Raw genomic sequence first — 8061 nt, forward strand, 5'->3', positions numbered from 1 at the left:
TTGCAATAAAATTAATTCCTTCTCTCAAACCAAGTTCAAACTGCTTTGTCCTTCATATTTATCTACTTCTAATCTAGTTTCAACAATAAACAACCCCACATCATATTTGCTCTTCGCCCAAAGATCATTGGGCACTTCAGCCAACATGGGTATCGAAGACAAATCTTTTTCAGATTAAAAACATGCTTCAAAATGTGATTCTGTGGTAGGAATTAATTCCACAGTTCTTTGACAATGCATTGTACTCAAAAATATTTTTTTGTATGCTGACAATCGTTCAGAAAACATCAAATTTGGATCAGCAGGTGAAACGGTCCAATCCGTTTCTTTCTGACATGTAGCAACAAACTCTCCCACACCTTGTCAATGCCAGTGTGTAGGTTTGGCCAAGGAAATGTGAGGGCGAGTACCACAAACATTAAAAAAATCGAATTGCTCTGGAGTGAGCGACACAGCCAATAAAGTAGGCGCACATATTTTTTCACTTCTTCTCATAGTCATTGTCAGGCCCCAAAGAAATGTGTGATCTTCAGTGCAAATCAGCAGGTTGCATGAAATCAGAAAGGGGTGAAACTAACGCTTTTGCTTCTTCCACTAGTTGTTGTGAAAAAGGAGAACTGGGAAGTTTCCACTCATAAGCATATGTAAGTGCAGATGAATCAAACTGCACTGCTGTGAAAACTTTGTCAGACTGTAACATAACGTTAATACCCTCTGGTGTAGAAGTTAAAATAATGCCTAATTTACACATGAGATCACAGCCCATTAGGTTAATGGGACACAACTCCGATAACAAAAATGAGTGTTTGAAGGAGAGCCCATCGGGAGTGACACACGCAATGGGCGATATCATTTTCTCCTTCACAACCTGGCCTGATGCAGACATAGAGTAAACGTGATTTCCACTTAACTTTGGAGGACAATCAAACTCCCCTGACGTCACTACTGATGAACATGTTCCTATATTCTGAGAGAAATATCTTTGCTCTAGGACGGAACTAGCATGCAAAACTTTACTACGTGAATCACAGTCGGCAAGCGTTTCTTCACTACACAGAGCAGGAAAAATGTGTGAGTGTGTTTGTGCTATCACCCATTAGTGGAGGCTCCGCTGCCGCGTGACGTCCAGAACCTGCCTCCCACCCTCAGTCAGCCTTTGGCCAAATTTCATCACTTTTCAGCTGTGGACAGTCCTTCTTCCAGTGTCCAGTCTGGCCACAGTAAAAACAAATATTCGGATCATAGCTCTGGCGTGGCCCATTTCGACCTCCTCTCTCACACGTCCACGTCTTCGACTTCGGCCTCGTGCTCTGTTTACACCAACTGCGTAATACATGGTCATGGCTGCCAAATGCAGCTCCTTTTCACACTTGTCCCTTTTGGTTGTCTTACGCGTCTCAACTTGGTTCTGAGCATGGCGAGCATATCGGCGAACGTCAGCCAAACGAGGACCCTCATACCATCCCACGTAAATGTTCTTTACTTCAGTGGCGACATCTGGCATGAGGCCTTTAATTATTGCATCGCAAACTGTGGCCTTCTCTCAGCCAAACACCTCTGATCTCGCTTTTCATGATGTAAGGTTGGGCATGCAGACCTTGCTTCACCTGCTTTTCACTAAATATAGTCGGACATTCACACCTTCTTGCAGCCGAACACTTCCGCTCCACCTTTTAGTGTTCTATCACACCTTTTTTTTCACCGCATTTTATAGATTATGGTTGGAAATCCTAAACCACTCTCATCCGAAGACCTCTCCTCCCGCTTTTGATCATAGATTGTCAGGCATTCGCACCTTGTCTTACCCGCTTTTTACAAAATTTAGTCGAACATTCACACCTTTTTGCAGCCGAACACAGTTTTTTGCAGCCGAATTTGGGCATTCGAACCTTTTCATACCCACTTTTTACCAACTATGGTCGGACATTCACACCGTCTTACAGCGGAACACCTCCGCTCCCTCTTTTGATGGTGTATGTTCGGGCATTCGAACCTTTTCTTACCCGCTTTTTACAAACTATGCTTGGACATTCAAACCTTCTTGTAGCCGAACACATCCACTCCTGCTTTTGATGATGTATGGTTGGGCATTCGAACGTACTTGTTGCCCGCTTTTCATTAATTATGGGTGGACATTCACACCTTGTCGCAGCCAAACACCTCCGCTCCCTGTTTTGATCATGTATGGTTGGACATTCGCACCTTTTCTCACCCGCTTTTTGCAAACTATGGTCGGCCATTCACAGCTTCCTCTCCACCATACTTGTATGGTGGGATATTCACACCCACTTGCATCCGAAGACCTCCGCCCCCACTTTTGTTGATATTTAGCCGATCATTCGCACCTTACCCGCTTTTGGCAAACTATGGCCTTCTTGCAGCCAAAAACCTCTGATCTCGCTTTTGATGATGTAAGGTTGGGCATTCAGACCTTGCTTCACCTGCTTTTCACCAAATATAGTCGGACATTCACACCTTCTTGCAGCCGAACACTTCCGCTCCACCTTTTAGTTTTCTATGGGGCATTCACACCTTTTTTTACACCACATTTTATAAAAACACCACAGGAACACCGTATTGAGGCTTTGTTCTGACCGCTCATTCGGTGTCGCGTTTCTTTCAAGCAATTCTCCTGGTTAGCCCGCACTCGGCTCGCTCCCAGAGCCGTGTTAAAGTCTGCTTCGCATTCACTCTCTTTTCTCAGCAGATTAAAGAAACTTCCATCCTGCACCGCTGTTTGCTTTTTCACAAGAGCAGAGGAGAGCGCACCGTTCCCAGCGGCACTGCAGTACCGGGTCGATGCTTGGAGTGAACGGAGCAAGCTCCTTTTTCAACTCCTATTGATAAAAATCCATTTAATATGTAGTCCTTGCATAGACATATCACATATTAAACTGATAAGTACAGATACTACACTTGATCTTAGCCAAAAGGCCGAGAAGCGATAACTGTCCACTGGTTCACGTCCGAGGGCCCTTCCTGGCACAATGCGCACTTGTAGCGGTGTTCGTTTTATGGCCATAGTGTCACTTTGCACCTCCGCCCACCCGCTGCACTGAGCACTCTTCAACCCTTTTAAATGGTATAACTTTACACTACCGCACGCTCCAGCGAGCACCATTCAAGCAACATCGGCACAGTCGCAACAAGTAAGGCGACTCTACTCAGAGAAGTCACTCTGCACAGTAACAAGATTTCTTTTGCACAGACAGAAAGGGCTTCACCCGCAAAGGTAAAGCCTGCCAAAAATAGAAACAATTCATTAGTGCTGCTCGCCACGGAAGTCTTTAGTAAAAGGCGAAAGACTTGTACATTATGAAGAGAAACCAGTGTATGATTATCCATCACTGCGGGAGCAGGGCATCAGGCTAGTTGGCATAGCCACCTTCCCCATGGTGAGCTTTGCTTGGTTGAGACGCTTGCTCCCCCCCCTTGCTCCTCGGCTGACCAAGTAGGAACAATCGGGCCCTATTCGATGGCTGCCTTGTCTTTTACTCTGTGCAAAAGACAAGGCAGCCACAAACAACACGGGAACACCGTATTGAGGCTTTGATCTGACTGCTCATTCGGTGTCGCGTTTCTTTCAAGCAATTCTCCCGGTTAGCCCGCACTCGGCTCGCTCCCAGAGCCGTGTTAAAGTCTGCTTCGCATTCACTCTCTTTTATCAGCAGATTAAAAGAAAGTTTCATCTTAGGCTCCCTGAAACTTCCATCCTGCACCGCTGTTTGCTTTTTCACAAGAGCAGAGGAGACCGCACCGTTCCCAGCTGCACTGCAGTACCGGGTCGATGCTTGGAGTGAACGGAGCAAGCTCCTTTTTCAACTCCTATTGATAAAAATCCATTTAATATGTAGTCCTTGCATAGACATATCACATATTAAACTGATAAGTACAGATACTACACTTGATCTTAGCCAAAAGGCCGAGAAGCGATAACTGTCCACTGGTTCACGTCCGAGGGCCCTTCCTGGCACAATGCGCACTTGTAGCGGTGTTCTTTTTATGGCCATAGTGTCACTTTGCACCTCCGCCCACCCGCTGCACTGAGCACTCTTCAGCCCTTTTAAATGGTATAACTTTACACTACCACACGCTCCAGCGAGCACCATTCAAGCAACATCGGCACAGTCGCAACAAGTGAGGCGACTCTACTCAGAGAAGTCACTCTGCACAGTAACAAGATTTCTTTTGCACAGACAGAAAGGGCTTCATCCGCAAAGGTAAAGCCTGCCAAAAATAGAAACAACTCATTAGTGCTGCTCAACGTTGTACTTTGCAGTAAAAGAAAGAGCAAATCTAAAGTTTCAGGAATCCGAGAATAAGCTTACTTTCATGAGTTCTTCACGATTTCGGATTTTGCTATAAAATGAATTCCTTCACTCAAACTAAATTAAAACTGCTAAACCGCTAATCTGTTACATACAAGGCAGATGTCAAATTCACCGAAATAGGATCTAAGGGTATTTGGCCAATCGAGCTGTAGCAGCTTCGGTAAAAGAGTATAAGTTGAAGAGTTTTTGAATAAAGGTGTGCGCACACATAGTGAGTTGTAGGAAAATAGGCAGGGAGCAATGCCGGCTGGGGTATATGTTCTTGTATGTTGTCTGACTGTTTGATTTGAATGTGTTGTGTAAGTGTCCTGAAATGTTATATGTTTGGGCTGTGTGACATGCTTAATGCTTTTCAGTAGCAACCCACTTATTCATATATAGCAACTGACAACATAAGAAGTCCGGACATACTTTGATAGTAGTTGTAGAAGGATCCTTATTGATAATAGATAAACTAATTCATAGTGATAGAACAGTAGATGAACAGGTGCCTGCACATGTCTCATGAAAATAAAATGGGTGTATGATTGCTGACGGCAGAGCAATACTGCCAAACTTATGAGTTCTTTTGGCAAACTTGATTCAGTGTCTTGACGTGTATACGCTGTTTGGCTGACTTGTCACAAGAAACAAAGTGTGTTTGATAAGATCCGACCATTTTATTACGGGAGGATCAGTATGTATGGATTCTGATGTGACTGATAAACCCATTCGTATCTTAAGCATAATCTAATACGTGAGACAACGCCCTGGCACACAATCAAAAAAAAAAAGAGAGAGAGCGGTTTTGTGTCCCCACAGTCCATAATGTAGAAAAGAGAGAAAAAAGCCTTTCTGATTTGGTGTGTGTGCTCACAGTGCAGAGTGTAGAGAAAAGAGAGAAAAGAAAGCCGTTTTGGTGTCACGGGTGTTGTGACTTACACACACACATTTCTGAATTGAGAAAGGAAATTATTTTAGAGAAAGCACTAGAGTTTAGATCCCACATTTGTTGATAGGCATTCATTTAATTTTTCTTTTAATCAGTTTTAAAGTGAATACTAACTGAGAAATGAAAAAGGTGAAGAGTTTAGAAGCTTGGTTCAAGAGCAAAACTTGGTTTATGATCAGCTGAGTCTCTAAACAGAACAGCAAAGGGCTTCATCGAACATTTAAAAAAGATTCAGATTGTTAGAATATCCAGAATTTATAGGAATGGTGGTGATTACTCTTATTTTCTAGAATGGAAATAACTGCACCATGTCTGTTTTATGAATTTAAGGGGCTAAAAAGTTTTGTTCTCGTTTTTCTATGATTAACCGAATGTATGTGAGAGTCCAAACAGACAGAAGGGTTACGGCCGAGCGCTGGACCTTCCAAAAAAGATGAGACAGGCTGGACCTGTGCCATACTAGTTAAGACCTGCCTGTGGATAACAGGTTCATTAAACTCTCACATACACAAACTCACACACGTTCGCACACATACACCCATTCACACACACATTCTTGAACTTGCTGCAAGATTAAACATTTGCATTAACTGACTCCAGCAACTCTGAGTCTCATTGAGAGACTTTTCTCAACAATTGGGTCCTCAAACCAGATCTCAACGTTTTTTCCGCTTTCCAGGGTCGGAGCTGAAACCGTGCACGGGGGAGTCCAGTACTCCTAATGAAAGACCCCCTGCTGAATTGCGGTAATTAGGGGCAAGTGTCCACTGAAAGGGGGAAACAGGGACGAGATCGTACTTTTGAATCAATGGCCAGAAGCCATTGGCAGTGCAGGCATCAACAATAATGGTGTTATTTCACCCATTAACACTTAAGGTACCTCATGCAGTGGCTGTGATATGGTTACTTAACAAAATATCTTTAGCAGACATCTCTCCTACATAACAGTTCTTCTTTCACAGCCACACCTTGTTGTCGAGAGATGTGCTACACTTAATCCATCCACACTGCTACCTACCCCACAGATGGAAAGCCTTATGATTGCATGTCAGAAATAACCATCAGTGTTTTACCCAGGCCAGACTTAACTGATATACGTTATGAAAATGCAGAAATAACTATATTTATTCAACAGGTCAAGCAAAAAACCCTGATGGCACAAATGCTACAGGATTTGCAGTAGTAACAGAAACTGAAGTTTTCTTAAAACACCAACTACCAAAAAATTACTCTGTTCAAGCAGTCGAATTGGTAGCTTTAACTGAAGCTTGTAAATTAAATAACAAAAAGGTTGTTAACGTTTACACTGACAGTCAGTATGCCTTCTCAACTGTACATGTGTTAACACAGCATTGGAAAAACAGGTATGTTGACATCCACAGCTAAATGTATAAACTACAAATATTTTAGCATTATTAGATGTTATTCAATTGCCATCTACAATAGACTCGTATGAATGACCAGAAGGAAAACCATACTGCCAAAGAATTTGTTTAAATATGCTGCAGTATTGAGCCACGGACCATGTCATGTCTGAACAGGAGGGATGGAAGCAATAATGAACAAGGTTTTTACAGCATATGGTTTTACTAATTATTGAATTTTTTTTTTAGAATAAATAAATGAATAAAGTTTTGTCTAGCAGGTCAAATATGTGCAAAATACATTCCACAGGGCAATCTAAGACCAAAACGAAGATAATTCCCTAAGCCAGTTTATCTTTTTCAACATATTTGTTTGTATTTCATTATTTCATTATTGTGTAGATTTCATTGAACTAAATTAATGTTAAGGGAAACGATTCTGCTCAGTGACAACAGAGGTTTTTACCAAATGGTCTGAAATATTTCCATGTGCACAAGCAGATGCACTCTCAGTAGCAAAATCACGCGTAAAATAACTCATTTCTAGATTTGAAATTCCTGAAAAGATCTTCAGTGATAATTTGACACACTTTGTAAACTATGTCATCTCACTGATGGCAAAGAACTTAAAATAGATCTTAGAAACCACTGTGATATAGAAGGTTTCGCTAACACATTGGAATTGTTTTACTATTTACATATGCATGTGCAGTGAAGAATTGCTTGCTGCTGATAAATGCAAAGAAGAACAGCTTACACATAGATGCTCACATATAGGCTGCTGAATGCAATGAAGACCTGCTTATCCAGTAAAGTTCAATGTCAATGTGTAATATTCAATTAGGATTTGCAAAACAGTGAAGTTAAACAATGAATGGGTCCATAGTCGGTATGAGAAGACTACAGGAATATTTACCTGGGTGTACGTTCAAACAGAGATGAGAAAATTGCGATAAATTATTGTTTGTTTGTTTGTTAGTATGTATATGAATGTTATGTGTATAAACTGTGTTGAGTTGTAGTTACTCAGTAGTGTCTCAGTGAAACAACCGACGGGGGAAGCCTTGCGGTGACAACAAAAGCAGTGTTTTACTGATCAGTCAAGTTGCTCCAGTGTACTCCATACAAACTGGTTGGCTACTGAAGGGATAGAAAATGGGGAATACTTGTTTTAAAGCAAACAAGGAATTAGATGGGAAAAATACATGTTTTAACGGGACCCAGACAATATTAAATACTCAGACAGATGGGAGAAGAAGTGTAGTTTTGTAGGAAATCACAAAATTATTACATAAAATGAGTGAAATCAATTGAAGAATGCCTTTCTGAAGAGCTGTTTACCACAGATGAGCAGCTTTGCGACCAAGCACATTGTAGATCGCTTTACTGCCAAAATGATCTAGTTTAATGGATTGGTTTAGACATGCATAACAGC

At 41.8% G+C, this 8061-nt stretch overlaps 3 non-coding genes across 3 annotated transcripts; all 3 read right to left on the reverse strand.

Moving 5' to 3' along the window:
* Positions 1-2758: 2758 nt before the first annotated feature.
* On the reverse strand, positions 2759-2946 carry LOC140283335 (U2 spliceosomal RNA). Its single transcript, XR_011910040.1, has one exon. It is a non-coding gene; the product is annotated as a U2 spliceosomal RNA (small nuclear RNA).
* A 275-nt stretch (positions 2947-3221) lies between these two features.
* Positions 3222-3335, reverse strand: LOC140283534 (U5 spliceosomal RNA). Its single transcript, XR_011910131.1, has one exon. It is a non-coding gene; the product is annotated as a U5 spliceosomal RNA (small nuclear RNA).
* Positions 3336-3746: 411 nt separating this feature from the next.
* LOC140283344 (U2 spliceosomal RNA) lies at positions 3747-3934 on the reverse strand. Its single transcript, XR_011910048.1, has one exon. It is a non-coding gene; the product is annotated as a U2 spliceosomal RNA (small nuclear RNA).
* Between the last annotated feature and the right edge of the window lie 4127 nt (positions 3935-8061).

The sequence above is a fragment of the Leuresthes tenuis genome, unplaced genomic scaffold (genome assembly GCF_036924035.1).
Source record: "Leuresthes tenuis unplaced genomic scaffold, fLeuTen1.0.hap1 SCAF_23, whole genome shotgun sequence".
Lineage (NCBI taxonomy): Eukaryota > Metazoa > Chordata > Actinopteri > Atheriniformes > Atherinopsidae > Leuresthes > Leuresthes tenuis.